Raw genomic sequence first — 19086 nt, 5'->3', positions numbered from 1 at the left:
TTCCATGTCTTAATGGGGCGGTTGTGCTGCAGTTTTCCTCCACGGTGGCAGCTGAGGTTGTAAAATAAATCATGTGAAGTAAGTAAATAAAAGTTAAACGTCCTGCTGAAATTAAATTTGGCCGTCTCGCGCCGTCCTTTCGTAAGACGAAAAGAAGCGCGCCCGGCAGTGCAGACGCAGCAGGGACCCGGAGAGCCGCTCGGAGCCAAAACCCCGCCGCGCGTGCCATCCCGAACACGGCCCCCGCTGTGGCTCGATCGTGCCGCTCAGTGTGGATGTCGGTGAAAGAGGTCGTCTGAGCGCCGTCAGTGTCGGAGCACACGTCGTACCTCTCCCTCCGCCTCCTGGCTCGGGCTGGGGCCCCCTCGGCGGCGTTTGGCGGAGTCCGGGCCGGCTGCGGGTGCTGGCCGCCGGGAAGCCGCGCGCGCTGTGATTTAGGCTCCCGCAGAGATTGAGTGCAGCTGCACGCTCTTGCCAGTGAGGAGAGAAGAGGGGCGGAATGTGATTTTTTCAGTAACGCGTTTATACTTTCCTCACACGGGCCTTTCAGATATTGGAAATAATACTAGCATCTTTCTAAAAAAAAAAAAAAAAAAAACAATTCAGCATACTTGCAGCCTTATTGTGTGCTGTGCTTAAAAAGGGAATAAATGGTGGTTGATGAATGCCTTTTATTACTGTTTGACAATTCTGTACCCTGAAAAGTACTCCTAAAATATGTAATTGGATGCCTTCAAATGTGGATAAAATTCCTCACACACCATATAAAATCACCCGTTTACACAATGATGCGAGTGCAAAAAGGTACCTGTGTTGTTGAGGCAGATTTATTATGAACCATACACACACATGCACAGGTACACGCATGTACATTGTATTAGCTAACTGAATGCTAACCTAATGGCTTGTAGCACATACTGTTGCTCTTTTAGCAACCAGGCAGCTTAGCTTCCTAAGCAGTCAGCTTCTCTCCAGCTGCAGTATGCCATGACTCAGCAGCACTGAAGCCAGCCAGGCCTCCTCCTGCCAGAGATCACCGAGTTCCTCCTCAGGCAGGCCTCCTCTGGCCAGAGATCACCCTGCTCCTCCTCAGCCAGGCCTCCTCCTGCCAGAGATCAGCCTGTTCCCCTTCAGCCAGAGTTCCTCGTCCATAGACTTTAGCTCTTACACTGTGAGGCACAGCTACAGTCCTCTACACTGAAGATTATGTCAGTTTGTATTTTGTCCTTAGTCCTCATAGGGAGGCTACATCGCAGAACCTCTCTCACTTTGATTAGGCAGCCTTGAGGATGGAAAATTTCTGCCTTATTAGAAGCTCCTCAGGGCTTCCCTCATGGTCGGCTGAGCTAATTACCAGGATTCTGTTGACTCCGTCACACTCACTGGCCCAGGACTTCTGGGTCCTGAGCCAATGATGTCCAGATTCTCTCTCCATCTTGGAAGAATGGCTGGGATGTCTAATGAAGAGGAAAAATTGCATCAAGTTGTGCGGACTATGCTCAGCATTACCTCGGATGTCTGAATGAAGATTCTGGGCTGGAAGAGAGATACGCCAGAAGAGTGCATCTCTGTTTCTCTCTGTCTCTCGCCTTTGGCTCCCTCACAGCGGGTGGAATTACCAGAATGTCTTGTCTTTGGAACTATGAAGGAGTTTAACTGAACTATAGTATAACTGAATCTAGCCTGTTCTTTGCTTTGACCTTAACTGCCCTTTGCGGTCAGGAGGTCTGAGGCAGACCATTTTTACCAATCAGTAGCCCCTCAATAGATAAGACTTCACTATGGACTCAGAGAACGGTTGGCTGATAGCTTTTTAAACGCGCCTCTGATTGATCAACAGTGATGGATACAGGAAAGAGTAGAGCGCCAAGAGGGTTCATTTCAGCAGCATCGGTGCCCCTGTGCACATTGTTACTTTGCTGGCCTTTTGCTTTGGATGTTGATCCCCCTCCACAGTTGATTTATTTGCAGGGAAATGAGTCTGTCACTCGCTCGCCTTTTCGTTCTGACGGCCCTTCGCTCTCACTTAAAGCACTGGGCGTCTCCACCGAGACGCTCCTGGCACGCCGCTCTTCGCGGCTGTTCCCAAAGCAGCTTTACTCATCTCTGAGTTTCTCTCGGCTCGCTGTTGTCTTGCTCCAAGCCGTTGGCATCCAGCCTTCGTCTGAGGTGATATTTAATTGGAACGGAGACAAAGGGTTATTGTGGGGGTTTTTTTTCCCTCCTTCTTCTTCTGGAATTTACTGCCACAATTAAACACGATTCATGCTTACGCTCAAATTATCCATCCATTCCTCCAGCGTAGCCTAGTGTTTGGTAATGCTTATTTGCACTTGGGTCTAATGCCCCCTGAAGGGTTTATTATGATTTTTTTGGGACAGTTCTGGATATTTATGTTACTTTTTCAGTTATTGCAAGGCTGGCAGAAGTGTGCTGTACCATGCAGAGATTAAATGGTTGTGCATTTTTGCCAGCTCTTGTTCAACCACTGAATCTGAGAGGCCTGCTCCAAAAGACCCCCCACCCCATCCACCCAGTCTCACAGCAGCTTCCTGATCAGTTGACAGCTCGACACGGTGGGAGGGCTGTCGATAAAGTTTTTTCAATTTAATTACTTCTTTTGTTACACAAGGAACAGCTAAGATGTGCTCTGATGGTCATGATCCAAAAAGAAATTCACGTTAGAATGGGCACGTCATCTTCGCCATTTTCATCCGACAAATAAATTTAGCAAAATGCCGACAAACGAGTCAGATAAATGTTTTTATACGCATTTAACAGGTTTGTTTACTTTTAATTTTCCTTTAATTGACATCAAAATGCAGCACATATTTACTTTCTGACAGGCGTTCAATACGATGAGCCAGTCGCCCCTCTCCCCCCGTCTTGATGAAAATGAATACATCCAATTGGGAGCATATTTAATCATCAGAAATTTGTTTGCCAAATAGGCGCTTAGTATTCAAAGAACATTTTCAACCTCTCTGCCAATTAAGTGCCTCATTTATTCAGAGCGATGTCCCGTTTTTATTAAAAAGCATTCGTCTTTGTAGCAAGCCTCTAATGTTTCCCAACCAGGGTTTTCTGAGCTGTTTTCTTTGAGCTTTTATCTCCTAGAAGTATAATACAGGTGATATTGGCGGGCAAGCTACCATTCAGTGTGGCGCGATAAAGAGATTTAAGACATAAAACTGAGGCAGCCAAGAGGTTTTCGCTTTATCATGCTAATTACAGGTTGATCTTCCGCAGACAGAGTAATTGAATGCCTTATTATTCCAAATTCCCCACCCAGGCTGAAGGAACAAATTTTAGCCTGTCTCGTACAGCAAAAAGAAGATGGAATTTATGTTCAAAGATACGGAAAGCTAAATTAACATGCGGTTGTGTTTTCCGCCTTTCCCCCGAATGAGTTTTCATACTTTGTCCAACATGCAGATGGGACCTGTTAACCATCTCAGGTGGAGTGCTGTCAAAGGACCAGATGCTAAGCAGGATCCTTCATTAACATTTGTTAAGCTATGGGTAATAAGCGGTTTCAGCAGCATGATCAATAGTTGGTTTGGGTATTAAACAAGGAATGTGCCATGAAAGGTTCTGTGATCTGCTTTTGGAACTTTGAATTATTTGCTATTTGTATTCCACACTTGATCAGGGTGTCTAGCTGTCTACCAAAAAGCATGAATAAATAATACCTTTAAGCGGTTTTGATTGCTTAAGGAGTGTTTGAAGATCGGAGTTTTGCACTTTATTTGGACTTGATGGTTGTTGCAGCACTTGGACTTGTTGCAGTATAACTCTACTTGTTTGTTAATGGAGACTTCAAAATCCAATATGCTATATTTCAGTGGAGGCTATGATTAATTAAGATTTGTATAGCAGTTTAGACCTCTTTTCCCAGCAAACAATGCTTTGTCCCAGTATCAGTAGCAAATTTGAACATGTTCCATGTTTTTGGATGTATTTTCTTAATTCCAGTGGCCGCCAAGTTGTAGCATTGGCAGAGTGACAGAGTGAAAAATGACACTTGCTGAAATGTAGAGTAAGACTTCCTGTTAGGCCCATTGATTCATTATGCCTAGTGACACATTGCACCACATGTTCAAAAAATAAATAATAAATAGAAATCAAAAATTTATTTTTGATAATTGTCTTGGCATATACGTTACCTTATTGAAATGCCTCATTTTATTTCGGTGTAATCAGACTTTTTGTTGTTCATTGATTGATGGCCATGTGTCAGTGCTTCCTGGAGGCTATTTTGAAAGACAAAAAAACCGTGGTCTCATGAGCAACCAAAATAATATTTCGCAGTAACTGTGGCCAGTTCAATAACTGAGAATCCCTGCTTCCTGTAACATGCAGAGATAAATGTCTTGTCTTGTATAGATACACGAACTGCATTACTTGTGTTTTTATAAGAACTCCTTCCCTTCAAAACATTAGGCTTGGTAGGTCTTTATGTTTATGGCACAATCAACTAACCACATTGTGATTATAATACTTCATGTGTAATCATAGTGTAAAATGTGAAAATGGACCTGTTTCTTTTCAGATTTGGTGAAATGAGATGAGTAAGGTCGCTTTCACGCTGCTTTCGCTAGTCAGTGATTCACATCCTGTGTTCTTTCAAATAAAAATTTCTGACAAGTTTTGGTGGTGTTTTGCAGATTCTCAAAGTTCCCTTGAGAATCTGCAGGTATGATGGAGAGTGATACCCTAAATATTGTGGTGTTGCTCTTCACTTCCTCTACTGTGGTGTTAATTGGCAATCTCTCCACATACAGTGCTGGCCAAAAGTATTGGCACCCCTGCAATTCTGTCAGATAATGCTCAATTTCTCCCAGAAAATGATTGCAATTACAAATGTTTTGGTAGTAATATCTTCATTTATTTTGCTTGCAATGAAAAAACACAAAAGACAATGAAAAAAAAATTAAATCAATTATCATTTTACACAAAACTCCAAAAATGGACCGGACAAAAGTATTGGCACCCTCAGCCTAATACTTGGTAGCACAACCTTTGGACAAAATAACTGCGAACAACCGCTTCCGGTATCCATCAATGAGTTTCTTACAATGCTCTGCTGGAATTTTAGACCATTCTTCTTTGGCAAACTGCTCCAGCTCCCTGAGATTTGAAGGGTGCCTTCTACAAACTGCCATTTTCAGATCTCTCCACAAGTGTTCTATGGGATTCAGGTCTGGACTCATTGCTGGCCACTTTAGAAGTCTCCAGTGCTTTCCCTCAAACCATTTTCTAGTGCTTTTTGAAGTGTGCTTTGGGTCATTGTCCTGCTGGAAGACCCATGACCTCTGAGAGAGACCCAGCTTTCTCACACTGGGCCCTACATTACGCTGCAAAATTTGTTGGTAGTCTTCAGACTTCATAATGCCATGCACACGGTCAAGCAGTCCAGTGCCAGAGGCAGCAAAGCAACCCCAAAACATCAGGGAACCTCCGCCATGTTTGACTGTGGGGACCGTGTTCTTTTCTTTGAAGGCCTCGTTTTTTTTCCTGTAAACTCTATGTTGATGCCTTTTCCCAAAAAGCTCTACTTTTGTCTCATCTGACCAGAGAACATTCTTCCAAAATGTTTTTGGCTTTCTCAGGTAAGTTTTAGCAAACTCCAGCCTGGCTTTTTTATGTCTCTGGGTCAGAAGTGGAGTCTTCCTGGGTATCCTACCATAGAGTCCCTTTTCATTCAGACACCGACGGATAGTACGGGTTGACACTGTTGTACCCTCGGACTGCAGGACAGCTTGAACTTGTCTGGATGTTAGTCGAGGTTCTTTATCCACCATCCGCACAATCTTTCGTTGAAATCTCTCGTCAATTTTTCTTTTCCGTCCACATCTAGGGAGGTTAGCCACAGTGCCATAGGCTTTAAACCTATTGATGACACTGCGCACGGTAGACACAGGAACATTCAGGTCTTTGGAGATGGACTTGTAGCCTTGAGATTGCCCATGCTTCCTCACAATTTTGCTTCTCAAGTCCTCAGACAGTTCTTTGGTCTTCTTTCTTTTCTCCATACTCAATGTGGTACACACAAGGACACAGGACAGAGGTTGAGTCAACTTTAATCCATTTTAACTGGCTGCAAGTGTGATTTAGTGATTGCCACCACCTGTTATGTGTCACAGGTAAGTCACAGGTGCTGTTAATTACACAAATTAGAGAAGCATCACATGATTTTTCAAAGGGTGCCAATACTTTTGTCCGGCCCATTTTTGGAGTTTTGTGTAAATTGATACTTGATTTGACTTTTTTTTCTTTCTCTTTTGTGTTTTTTTATTGCAAGCAAAATAAATGAAGATATTACTACCAAAACATTTGTAATTGCAATCATTTTCTGGGAGAAATTGAGCATTATCTGACAGAATTGCAGGGGTGCCAATACTTTTGGCCAGCACTGTAGCTATAGCAGAAATAGAACTTAGTGAAAGAAATAGAACGTAATACGTTTTGTGTCTGATAGGAATTTCCACAGCTGTTGTGCCCTGTACAATCAGATTGGCGTGAGGTGTTTTAACATGTTGTATTTCTACAGGGATAGTAAAAAAACAAAAAAACTAATTGAGGCTAATTGGGAGACAAAACTGAAATTAATTGCGGTCCCGATGCAAAGGCAGTCAAGATAAACTCCTTGAAATATGTGAAGAAAAAGATGTTTCATATGTAGGAGCCATTGCATCACATCAGTGGCATTTAGTCTACCAGAGGGTGATGAGAATGTGCACAGTATTGACTGTTTGTATCCTCAGGTCTGTGGATGGTGTGGAGAAAGGTGCTAGATTAGTTGTGCAGGTCTGAGTTTATGCTCTTTTGCTCTTTGTTGTTGTTGGCCGGACGTGATCTTTGGTGCTTGGCTCAAAACGGCACGCAGTGATTCGTGTCTTGTTCAAAACGAATTATGAGGGATACATGAGGCAGGCAGATGCAGCAGGTTAAAGCCCTTTTTGAGCAGTTGTGATTCCAAGTAAACCTGAGTGCATTTGCTCTTGTGCTGCACATCTTCATGGTGGACCAAAATCATGACGTCAGCTTTAGGGGTCTCCGTTTTAATTAGCATCCTGATGGAACTGCATCATTGTCAAAGTTTCACACACAACAATACAAATGAAGTGAACTACGCTTGTGTTTGTGTCAGACAGGCCAACGAACTAGGTGTGAAAATGCTCTTAAATACATAAACCATGAACCGAAAATGGTGGATCTGACAGGACAACTGGTGAAGTTGGGGAGGGTTGTCCACCTGGTGTATCTGACCACTATGCTGTTCACCATTAATATGACACCTATGTTGTAACACTCAACATGGCCAAAAGAAAAGAAATGTACATGCGTATATGTGGCTTTGTAATTGATTGAATCAAGGATGAAGTATTGCTTGTGATTACTGGAGCCACATAGTGGACTCAACATGATATTTGTAAAGGGAAATGTTATTGTTTGTTCAAATCATTTTTCCGACATTAAACACATCATGTCTGGGAAAACAGCATTTTATTAAATATTGTCTTATAAAGCATAATAAAGCAGTGGGCACGTTTAGAACACAGGGGTTTAAATGGTGCAGACTGAACACATTAAGCCCAGCCCAGGCATTTCTCACATTGACAAAGATGTATTTTTCTAACGGGTAAATGTTGTTAAAATAAATGGTAAAAACCTTAAGGTGAGAGCTTAATCTTTAAATTTTGCCCTTTTCACTGACCTAAAAGCTGGTTTGTGTGTCTGAAATATGGTTCAAACTAAATTTGGTGGGCTTAATGGGTGCCTTTACCGTATAATTCGGTTTTAAGGACACAGTTCCCCAGACACAGTTCAGAGGCTGAAGATCTATTCGCCCTCCAGCGAAGCTCTCACATTATTGGGTGTCATTTGTACAGCGAAATACCAGCCAAGGCCCAGATATTCCCGAGATTTACCGACTCAGACCACCCTGTGCGGCAGAGATGCCATTATCAAAGTGCTTCTCATCATGTCGAGTTGCCCCTCATTATTTCAGCACCATAGAACATGTAGCCAGGGCTGCAGTTTGCTTTGAAAAAAATGATTAAGGAGTGGCTGTTTGGAGATAATGTAATTAGAGACCGCGCTGGCCTCTAAGTTGTAAATTCTTTGGCCTCGTGCTCTGGAATCTGAATCGTCCCCGTCACCTAGCGACCGCCTCCAGCGGTCCACATGAATGCACTGGTCCATCTCATGATATATCTGCAGGCCATCCTCACTGGAGATGTCAGCACAGCCTAGCTTTTCTGAGGCAGAGGACACGTCATTCTCTGAGCGCGCTAGCCGAGGCGGAGCTCGGATAGCTTGTTAGGTGAAAGGTGATGCTGTTTCTGGGAAGCGTGTCCCTTAGACACAACGCCAGTCCTCGCCTGGCCCAGTACCCTGGTCTATCTGTACCGATCAGTGCCAAGAACTGTGTTCCATTTTAATAGGTTTTACGATATTGCGCTGGGGTTTGAACTTCATACCAGGCAGCTTCAGTGTATAAGCATGGATCTGCAAGCAGCCGTTGCTGATCTGGGATCAGAAGCTATTCAGGCCATTTACTCCCTATAAAGCACACTGTGGTGGATGGGCAGTATTACAAAAAGGGGCAATGTACCATTGATTTTGGTACCATCTACAGGCGGCTATACAGACCATTAACTTCATGAATGAAGACTTTGTCAAGTGTCGGGATGTGTAAAATGTGCCCCTATTGGAATGTGCATCTGTGAGGACATTTTCATTACGATGTGTTTAGGGTGTGTAATCTTTTTACATTTGTGCCGTGTTCCTGACCCCCAAGAGCTTCTGCTTCTCTTTTCTTTCTTGTCGACTGAAGTTATTAGATTATGGGGTTTTAGCCCCAGGTCCACATGGCTTATGCTGGGGTCCTCAGAATGTTGAAATGTTCAACATGAAATATTTCTGTAATATGGGAGCAAGGCCGGGGGCCGCTTGTGATAGAACGTATAAATCGTCTATTCCCCAGTATCACGAGTGACATCAGTGCATCAGCACCAAATGGTCCAAGTTGGTGAGCCACACAGTCAAGGCAGAACTGTGTACTGCTTCCAAGTGCAAGGCCATTTTAAAAAGAGGCTGGGGGTCAGAGGACATATGGGGGGGAGGACTGTGCCAAAATACCCGCAACCCTCATGTGAACTCTGTTTGCCATATCCTTCTACCAGAGCCCTAGGAATCTTACCAGACTCCTCTGGTTCTTCTAGTCCTAGAATACGATGTAATCCAGGAAAGGCAAAATTCAAAGAAATTGCATTTAAGTACACAAATGAAATCCAAAGGAAAAATAGGTACAGCCCCTAGAAAGAAAGAAAAATCTCAGAAACCCTCAAAAAAAAAATAAAAAGCCTAAAAAGTGAATTGTTCCTGGAAATGCAAATAATCCTGTTGGAGTGACTTTCCGAAACCTGCTGATGAGTATCCGCAAAGGGCTCAGTGCTGAGCTTGTCTTCGCCACACAGACCCGGTCGTGTTTACGCAGCTGAATTATTCACGGCGGCGCTTTTTATGTCTCCCGGTGATGGGCCGCGGAGTAATACGGATTGGCAAAACGTGCGGGTTCAGCAGAGCTTCCGTGCAAACACGAATAAGGCATCACGCGGCAAGGAGCGAGGCGGGAGCCCGAGAGCCGCAGTGGCCTCCGGAGCGCTGAGGTCTGTCAGAGCGTCCGTGCCCTGGCCGTGGACGGGTGACAGGTGACGGGGGTGACCCGGGACTCGGGTCCTCCGCTGTCACCTCGCTGCACCCGCCTCGGCCATCTCTCTGAGCGCGCTCACTCTTCACAGTCTGGCAGCCACCCACGCACACACAAGGCCAGCGCAGATAAGACTGCCACGCAAGATGGGCAAAGGAAGACTGCTGGCAAGAAATTTGTCACTATTTACCTCTCTATTTATTTATTTATTTATTTATTTATTTTTAACAGAGCTGTAGTCTGAAATCCAACGGAGCTATAGTTTGAGAACTGTGAGCCTTACTTGTGTTGCTGGTGTTTATTTTATAAGTGAAAGTTGTACTTTTTTATTTTTTAGGGATGATCAGTCACTGGAGGGGAGTGTCACTGAATTTTTAAATGCCTCAGTATGGCTTTTACAGTCGTGAATAACATATTTCATTGATGTTTTGGACACTTTCAGAATAGACCTCCAGGCAGCCGCTGCTTGGAGCCAAGTGCTGTGAACATTGCCACAGACGCAGTACACTGGCTTTATTTACCAGTGCTGCACTCATCAGACGTTTTTTTGTGCATTTTGAAGATGATGCTGCTCGGTTTGATGCCATTTTTTTTTCCCATGATGCTTGAAGCACCATATTTTCTCGCTCTGTATACAAACAAATGCTGCTCTTATCTGGGCTTCCGTAGGCAGTCTTTTTTTCTCTCCCTTCTCAATGACAGTCGTAATTAAAGCAGTCATAAACACACCAGAGATAAGTGAATGCTTTGGGTTCTTCGCCTCAGACTGCATTACTGGATCTAATTCTCTGTGTCATTCACCAACTCGCTTTGACACTCACTCACTCGCACATTGGCGCTGCCGAGGACGGTGGCTGGGACCTGCAAATTCAGGAATGGGTTATCAGCGAAAACACAGCTGAACTCCTACCTTCGACAATCTAACCTCTGAGCCACTGAGTTCCAAGACGCGGCTGTTTTATTTTGAAATAAAGCCATTCTTGCGCATGTGACACCTTCGGTAATAATTTGAATTTGTTTGAGCTTGTTCTCTGCCACCTCAATTCCCCTTGGCCAGTCCTCCATTGCTTTCATGTGTCTGGATCCGTGTAGTCTCTGTTGTCATCCTCATATCTCACACTCTGCATTGATTTCAAGTTTCTCCTTGAAGTCTGGCCGAATTTGGGCTTGCGGACTTACTGAATCAAAAGGCCTAACAATTTCCAGCTTTCTAAACTCCCAAGTTGAAGGGAGTGGTGAGTCTTAAATTGGGAGTTCATGAAATATTTATGAGCGGCTTATATCTACCCTGTGGATAGTTGTCTCAATGATGTAAGTGAGAGGTTATGGTTTTGTTAACAAACCCCATTATTTAGTCTGGCTAGGAATTGTTTGGAGAACAAAAAAGATAATCAGAGAGAGTTTGTATGAACCCACCCAGGTCATGCTGTGTAGCATCCTAAAGCATGTTGGAAAACCTGCTCTCCCCGTGAACCATACAGCTCGACTCCTTTATCCAGTATTGGGAAATTGTGATAAAAATATTTCAGGCAATTCAAAATGACTTCGCATTGGTTTATCACGCTGTGCAATTTCTGTGGGCCTTTCTGTAATCAGCCGCGCTGGCCTTTTGCCCCGGGGGCGGCGGGGTAGTGGTGCTGGGTCGAGCGGCTTCTCTCCGCCTTTCTCTGAGGGGGCTGGCGAGTTCACGGGGCCATCGGATTACTCCGAATCCCCGCTCGTCAGCAACCCACCGGCCATCTGTTGAATCAGACGCCCGCCGAGAAGAAGCGGAGCAATCTGCAGGCTCCATCTTGGATGGCCAAACCCCAGCACCCGATGCCAGGGAGGGGGTGGAAGAGGCAATCCCTGATAACACAGGCTTCTGTTTGCAGTCTGTGCACGTACATACATCATATATTCCCTGGGAACAGGGACATGCACTAGTTCATCTCTAGCTGTTCCACCCTGTTCCTGCATAGCAGGGGCGGCAATGGATAACATGGGTCAAAATGTCTGCTAAATGGCGGTAATATAATGCAATGTTACGCACTGGTCTCTGCCCTGTTCCTTTCACATCACGTCAGAACTGACGGGAATGGCCGCGGTTTGGGCCACGTCCCGCAGTAGGATGGGATGTCGGTGGAAGAAAAAAAAAAAAAAAAAAAAAAAAAACCATGTCCGCCACGCGTGACACCGCGGCAAACGCCGCACCTGGAGCCCTCGCCTCCTCCAAACCGCCCAAGGCGCGGCGAATGGATTTCCTTACAAAGAAAACACAAAGGCCCGAGTGTCTCCACCGAGTGTGAAATTGAGTTTTATTTGAGCGCCTGTTGTAGTTCTGAGCGTGTGTACTGACAGCGTTCTGTTCGCCGTCTCTGGCTAATGGCCTGGGTCCGCACGGTAAATGCCCAGGCCTGTTGGTTTTTTTGTTTTTTTTTTGGCGCTTTAACAGAGGGTGCATTCGCCCTCGGTTTTTTGCCTTTTATAAATGAAACTTCCTGACGAGCACACAGAAATGCATTGTCATCTCACAGATGCTTTTGTACAGCGCACAACTGCGACAGCCTCTACACCATTAGGGGCTGAGCTGCCTCGGAGCTATCTCATTACCTCATAAATTCCTATTCAGAAGGATGACAGTAGGGTATATTAGCTGTGTAGGACACGTTACAGCCTAATGACTGTTCTGTTGTGACCTGAACATAGCCAAGCAATGGAAAGGCAAAAATATAGTCTTGAAACATCTCTCTCCCCCCCTCCCCGAATGCTCACTTGGAAATGCATTATTTAACTGTCCATTGAATTTCCTTAATGTTGGCTGAATGTTATATTAGTAAATGCTAAATTGAACTGTTTATATTAAAATAGATTTACTAAATGAGATAAATAAGAGCTTTTAGCCAGCTCACATCTGCTTATTCAAAACAGGCTAATGGTAGCAGTTTACAGTTGTTTGGAAGTAATGTTGGATATCTAGCAACTATGTCATGGGGTTTGCCAATAATGCTGAATTGTTGCTTTTCTTTTGTACTAATGTCCGGATAGTATAAAACCTGGCTTTTTAATGTGTCAGTATTATAACTTGGTAATTATTTCCCAGTTTCCTTGGGAATCCTTCATCATCTCTCTGTTCATAACAAAAATATACATAAAGTGTAAAGACAATATTCAGCATGAGTTATAAATATGGTTATTCCACCATGACATAGAAGTTCGACAATATATTCTTTTAAGAATTTACTTTGCTGTGTTGATAAAAAAAAGAAATGGTGAGTGGCTGTTCCATTATTTGTTTTGCTGAGATTTTTATTCTTCAATTTTTAGTCATTTCTCGCTCTCATAACCTGCATATATGCGTATTAAATTGGTTATGAATCTCACCACTCAGCATACAACATAAACCTTGGTGATACTTGTGTGCAGTCAAAAGCAGCTTCCTCACATCCAAACCCCTGTCATGATGTCTGAGTCATTCTGTTTATCTGAAATGCCAACACTTATTTACAGCTTTCAAGATGGAGATGTCTCAATCAGCGTCTAAAATCACCACCTTTTTGCAACTGAAAAGAAAAGATAGTCTGACAAGTCAAGGTGAATTGCTGTAACAAGATTTCGAGGTTGACCTATTAAAAGCTCCTCAGAAAGTCAAGATTGAAGTTTGATATATTATATCATTCTGTTTCAGAGCCAAACAGATGAATGCTGTGGAATTTTTTTATTTGTTAAATATTTTATACGATTTAAAAAGTCAGGCATTCCCCTCTCCTCTGTGAGGCCTCACCATCTAAGCTTTCTCAGAACTGTATCTTCCTGTGTGTGTGTGTGTGTGTGTGTGTGTGTGTGTGTGTGTGTGTGTGTGTGTGTGTGTGTGTGTGTGTGCGTGTGCGTGTGCGTGCAGTCAACCCTCCATAACTGTGCACGATGCACACACACGCCATCAGATACACCCTACTGCTGCTCTCTGAAATGTGGCAGTCTGAGGCTGCAGGTGTGATGAGCGGTTACCCATCAGATATGGTGCCTTCTTCTGTAACAGTTTGCGGGACTACCCCTAACTACGCCACTTTCACCGCTGCGTCTCTCTCTCTCTCTTCTCCCAGGCTCCTCTCTGCTCTCCGCAGAGTCCAGCCCTCCTTTCATCTGCCTCCGTGTCCATGCTGAGCTGTGAGATCCCTCTCCCTTGTCTTTGCCGGCTTTTTGAACACACTGCCCTCTAGCCCTCGGTGCTCTGTCCGACAGAATCAGAGGCTTCTGGAGCCACATGGGTCACCCAGCCAGGGTACCTCTACAGGAGGCTTCCCTCTCAGAGCCCAATTAAAACCACAAATGTCACGGGCCACTTGTGTCGAAAGTATGTGCGAGGCAAAAGACGTTCGATATGACATTTAAAAAAAAAAAAAGGAGAAAAAAGAGGCCACGCTGAGGCATAGTAAGTAACTCCTAGAGGTTTTGGTGTGTTTAAATTTTATCTGCCATTAATGTAATGAAGATCTGTGTATCAGCCTCTCAGCTTTTTCACCAGCAACACCAGAAGCTGGACAAGCTGCAGTAGGTGATGGGGATGAAGCTGTCCCCTGTCCGGTTGGGTCGGTTTTTATGACCCGCAGCAGTGCTGGAGACTTGGCTGCGGCTCACCCGCAGGGCCCTCCCACGAAAAGCAGCAAAGCCTCCTGGAACGGGGCCAAGGGCGGGCGGCCTAGCCGGAGACCCACCGCCGATGAGCCCTACTCTCCTGTGGGTTGCTTTGGAAAAGGCCCGCTCGGCCCGCAAGTAATCCGTCTGGAACGCGCCGCAAATGGCCTATTAGCGGCCCTGCGTGGAGGTACCAAGAAACTCAGGAAGCGCCAGACCCTCGCTGTTTGCTGTAGGATTGGGCGGGATCTCATTTCGCTGTGGGAGAACGTTACGTCACGGGTCTCTGGAAACAGAGGGGGAGAGGGAGGCTGAGGGCAGGGTTTTGCTTGCCATTTGCACGCCCGCGCTCCGCCGCTAATCCTGTCGGTCGTGATGAGGAGGCTGGCAGCTCCTCGGTGCAACTGCAGGCTTCGGTGGGTTCCCAAGGGGCCTTCCAGAAACGTGGGCGTGTGTTTAGCCCTCTAAATAAGGATCAGTCAGGAGTGGCTTCCCAGCGTGGAGAAGAACCTCCGGTGGTGGTGGGCAGCGAAGAATTAGAAGGTGAAATTTCCGTGTGGGATCCGGTCAACGTTTGTCCTTGTCTTGACTCAGAATTCAGCACTAGAGTTTGGGCTTTTTAAGTTAGTTTGGCTACTTTTATTCTTCATGAACACAGTTCAGCGAGTTCAGTGTTCGACGAAATCAATGAAGCAAATTGTTTTTATTGGGGGGGAAAAAAAACCATTGCTTCAGTTGTTAACTGAAGTCAATGGAAATTGTTGATTGAGTCTGTGTCATGGTTTCGCATTCACTCCAGCTCTTTGTTTTTGCTCGGCGTTTGGGTGTCCTTGCTTCCACACAGCACCCTGGCCATTGAACTGAGACATGTGAAAAACAGGCCATTCACAGAGGCACCAGTTTCCTCCACCATGTAATGACATAATGCTCCGTCAGCATCCACGCTGCTCTATATACAGCTTGTCGGATCAGTTTCTAGTTACGTGGACAGAGAAAGACAGACCCACGTACAGAGGCTTTAAGCGCTGTTCAGACTGGAATGGCTTTTACAGTGGGGTTGTCATCACCTCCTGGGAGCTGCGGTTCATTTTAGTATTCAGCTCAAGTGTGATGTTGATTTACACAGCCTGCTCGGCCAGGTTTTGCTCTGAGACAGCAGAATAAGGAGCAAGAATAAAAATCTTTGGCTGATAGAAAACCAGGCAGGGGTGCTGTGAGCAATTATTTGAAGATTGGGGCTTGGAATAAGAAAAGAGACCACTGCTTTCACAGTTTAGACCGCAGTGGTCAAAGACTGGTGTCAGCATGTCTGCCAACACCAATGGCTACCAAGGAGCTACCTTTTGGTGCCAGAGTTGGTCTTTGGCTCTGTCATTTTCTTATGATGGTAGTGTGAATGCATCTGCTTTCTTTACTTTGAAAAAAATGGAGGACTGTTGCAGTCTTCAGTCAAGGATGCACTGATTGTTCACAAAAATAAATGTTTGCCTCAGGATTTCTGTAGAATTCTTTACCTCATATAACTTACCCAGTTCTTACCAGCCAGTCTGGATTTCACACGCTGAACACTTTCAAGTTCTGCCTCTGTGATAAGATTTCAGAGAATCTGTGGAGTCTCGGCGTCCCTGCGTAATGAGGTCCAGTCATTCTTGGTCTCTGCTGCTGAGAGCAAGCCCTCCCAGACCACATTTTTCCTGAATTCTGACTCCAGTAGTTTTCACATAATCAAAGGCCTATGAAGATTCTTCGAACAGGATGATGAAGGCAGCATGTTTTTAACTATAATTTGAATGTTTGCGGTTTTGCCAAGCTCTGCAGTGAGAATGGGAGGGAAAAAAACGCACCATTTAAGCATTTGAGTATTTCAATCATTGCGTGCACTCCACACAAGTACCCTTGTCCCTGGGTTTTTGATTATACAAGACCGCAGTAGCTATATGTTTTGGTCTCAGAAACCTTGCCAAGGACTGTAGGGTGGTATTGATGCCTGGAGATGTCCTTGAAAGACATAGCGCACTCCAGTGCCGGTTTTCTCTGAAGAGGGCCGCAAAAAATGAAGCAGGAGGAGGTGGAGGGCCATTACCTGCAGCTCCAGCTGGAGGATGCGAAGGGGGACATAGGCGCCGCTGGCGAAGCTTTACCGCCATTTCCGCCTCATTTCCGGCGAGCGAGCAACAGATGAGGTCTTTGGAGCGGCGGTCCATCGGCCGGCGCCAAGCCCGCGCTAATGCATAATGTATAAAAACCGTTAATGCGCTCGGCGGGGCCGCATTATCCGCCCCATCGAGAGACAATCGCGAGGTTTTAAAAAACAAAAAAAATGTACTTTAGCTTCAGTATCTGTGAGATCGTTCGGAAAATAGAGTTTCCGCACAGATACGGGGAAGGGCTGGCAGTGGAGGAAGCGAAAGTGCTCTCTGCAGCCAGCTGGGCCCACGCCACTCTTCCTCAGTGGTTAAGGAAGGAGCAGCAGCTCTGTCATATGGCAGATTTGAATGAGAATGGGCTACGCTAGCAGAGTTCTATGGGAACGAGATTGAGAATGGGCTGCGCTAGTGGAGTTCTGAGAAAGAAATTGATAATGGACGACACTAACAGGGCGGCTCCAGCCCCCTCCTGGTCTGTTGCCTCCATCACCTCTCCTGTTCAGAAACAGAGTGCAGAGCGCTGGGGATGTCCACTTCTATTTCGCTGATGTTAAGATATTCCGCCGCTGACGATAGGCGAATTGGACCCCGCTTTCCCCTTAAGCGCCGTCTGGAACTCCTGCAACAGAAGTTTTGTTATTTCTTTCTGTTTAAATAATGACTCACTGCAAAGAGACCCGCACTCGCTCAAACTTCTAGGCTGGAAGAATGTTATTTCATGCACGGTCCTTTGGCTCTCTGTCTTGAATGCGAATGAGAGAGTGAAACAGTGGAATAATAGCCTTTGTATTTTTTTTTTGATCAGAAAGCATTTGAATTTGAATTCCAACTGATCCATTTTCATATGCTTCATGGCGGAATATGTGGGCGATCGATTGTTTAAAGTCCTTCCTTCACAGTTCAAAAAAGGATCCCCATCTGGCAAAAACAGGGCGTGGTCTCTTGAAGCTCCTGAAGCTGGGTTGTGTATGTTTCATGCCTGCAGGGTGTGTGTGATCTGTTAGATAATCAGAACCAGTGCCAATTCTGTGTGTCTCGGCCCATTGAAGATTAGGCAGGTTTAGCTGTAGTCGTGTGGCTGCACTGTGCATGGCCTCCAGCTGCTGGTGACCGCAGAAGCAGGTTTAGCTCGGGTAAAGGATGTGTCAGGATGTGCTCTGATTGACTAATGAGACGCCATAGTCACGTTTAGTTAATCTGCTCCGCGGAAAGCACTTTGACTGTCTGGACCAGACTCTGAGACGGGGGGGGGGGAGTTATCGTGTTTATCATTTCTCGTTCAAAGGCAGTTTCTCGCACGCTGCTTTGATGCTGTCAAAGCCATTTTCCAGTCTCAAGGCAGAAGTTGACACATCCATTAAAGAACTGTGCGTGTGTGTGTGTCAGTGTGTGTGTGTGTGTGTGTGTGTGTGTGTGTGTGTGTCAGTGTGTGTCTGTGTCCGTGTGTCTGTGTCCGTGTGTATGTGTGTGTGTACGTGTGTGTGTACGTGTGTGTGTACGTGTGTGTACGTGTGTGTACGTGTGTGTCTGTGTGTGTCTGTGTGTGTCAGTGTGTGTGTCAGTGTGTGTGTCAGTGTGTGTGTCAGTGTGTGTGTCAGTGTGTGTGTCCGTGTGTGTGTCCGTGTCCGTGTGTGTGTGTGTGTGTCAGTGTGTGTGTGTCAGTGTGTGTGTGTACGTGTGTGTGTGTGTGTGTCAGTGTGTGTGTGTCAGTGTGTGTGTGTGTCAGTGTGTGTGTGTGTCAGTGTGTGTGTGTGTGTGTGTGTGCGCACGTGTGTGTGCATGTGATGTGTGGATGCTGATCATGGCTGCAGTATTCAGCCTCCCCCTGGCTGCCGCGCCCATCCTTCACAGCCCCCGCTGCACTCAGCTGCGTGTGAGGTAGAGGAGAATCGGAGAGCGCGGGCCCGTCATCCGCAGCGACAGGCCTCCGTGTGTGACAGTGCTGCAGCGGCTCACTCCGCAGACCCGTGGGGTAGGGGGCCCTCTGCTTCCCGCTCGGACAGTGACCCGGGCGCCTCGTTCCTCGTGGGGGGGGGGGTCCCGCCCACTCGCATCGTGTGGAGCGGGCCAAGTCAGCGGCGCGTTCATATAGCGCTCCCTGCAAGCTGTAACATGCTGTCTGCGAGTAATTTGCACAGTGTCTCCCTTGGCATGCTCCTGCCTTGTGCCAGGGAGATGCTCTAGCCAAACTGGCTGTGTAATGGCTCTCAACATCTGTGTAATGGCCCTGTGATGCACCACATTACCATCCACAGTGCCCGCGTGCTCGTCACACCGCCGCTCCCCTCACAAAGCTCTGGATCGGTTCCGAACCAATGAGCAAGGCCGGCCGTCTAGCTGGCAGCCCTCCGTTTCTACTAGTTTGGGAACTTTGTGTCTTGCGGGAGACTTTCCTCTTCAAATGGGCCGGACGCCAAGGTGAAACCTGGCTTGTGTAGCTACAGAATACCCGGTCGGGGGCCGTTTTCATGGTCAGGGATGTTTACCGACCTGTTTGAAAATGGCAGCTCTAATGATTTCTCTGCGAGGTTCGCCCGAGGGCTTCCCCAAGTCCCTCATGCTGCCATTACGCCAGGCTGAAGAGAAGGCCCGAGGAAACGATCCCTC

General features: G+C 46.0%; 1 protein-coding gene across 1 annotated transcript in view; it reads left to right on the top strand.

Moving 5' to 3' along the window:
• LOC118768975 (dolichyl-diphosphooligosaccharide--protein glycosyltransferase subunit STT3B) overlaps window positions 1-19086 on the top strand; it is a 61535-nt gene that overhangs the window by 20577 nt on the left and 21872 nt on the right. The gene's annotated exons all lie outside the window — the stretch shown is intronic.

Source organism: Megalops cyprinoides, chromosome 21, assembly GCF_013368585.1.
Source record: "Megalops cyprinoides isolate fMegCyp1 chromosome 21, fMegCyp1.pri, whole genome shotgun sequence".
Taxonomy (NCBI): domain Eukaryota; kingdom Metazoa; phylum Chordata; class Actinopteri; order Elopiformes; family Megalopidae; genus Megalops; species Megalops cyprinoides.
The sequence above is the reverse complement of the archived record's forward strand: the minus strand, read 5'-3'. Positions and strand labels throughout refer to the sequence as shown.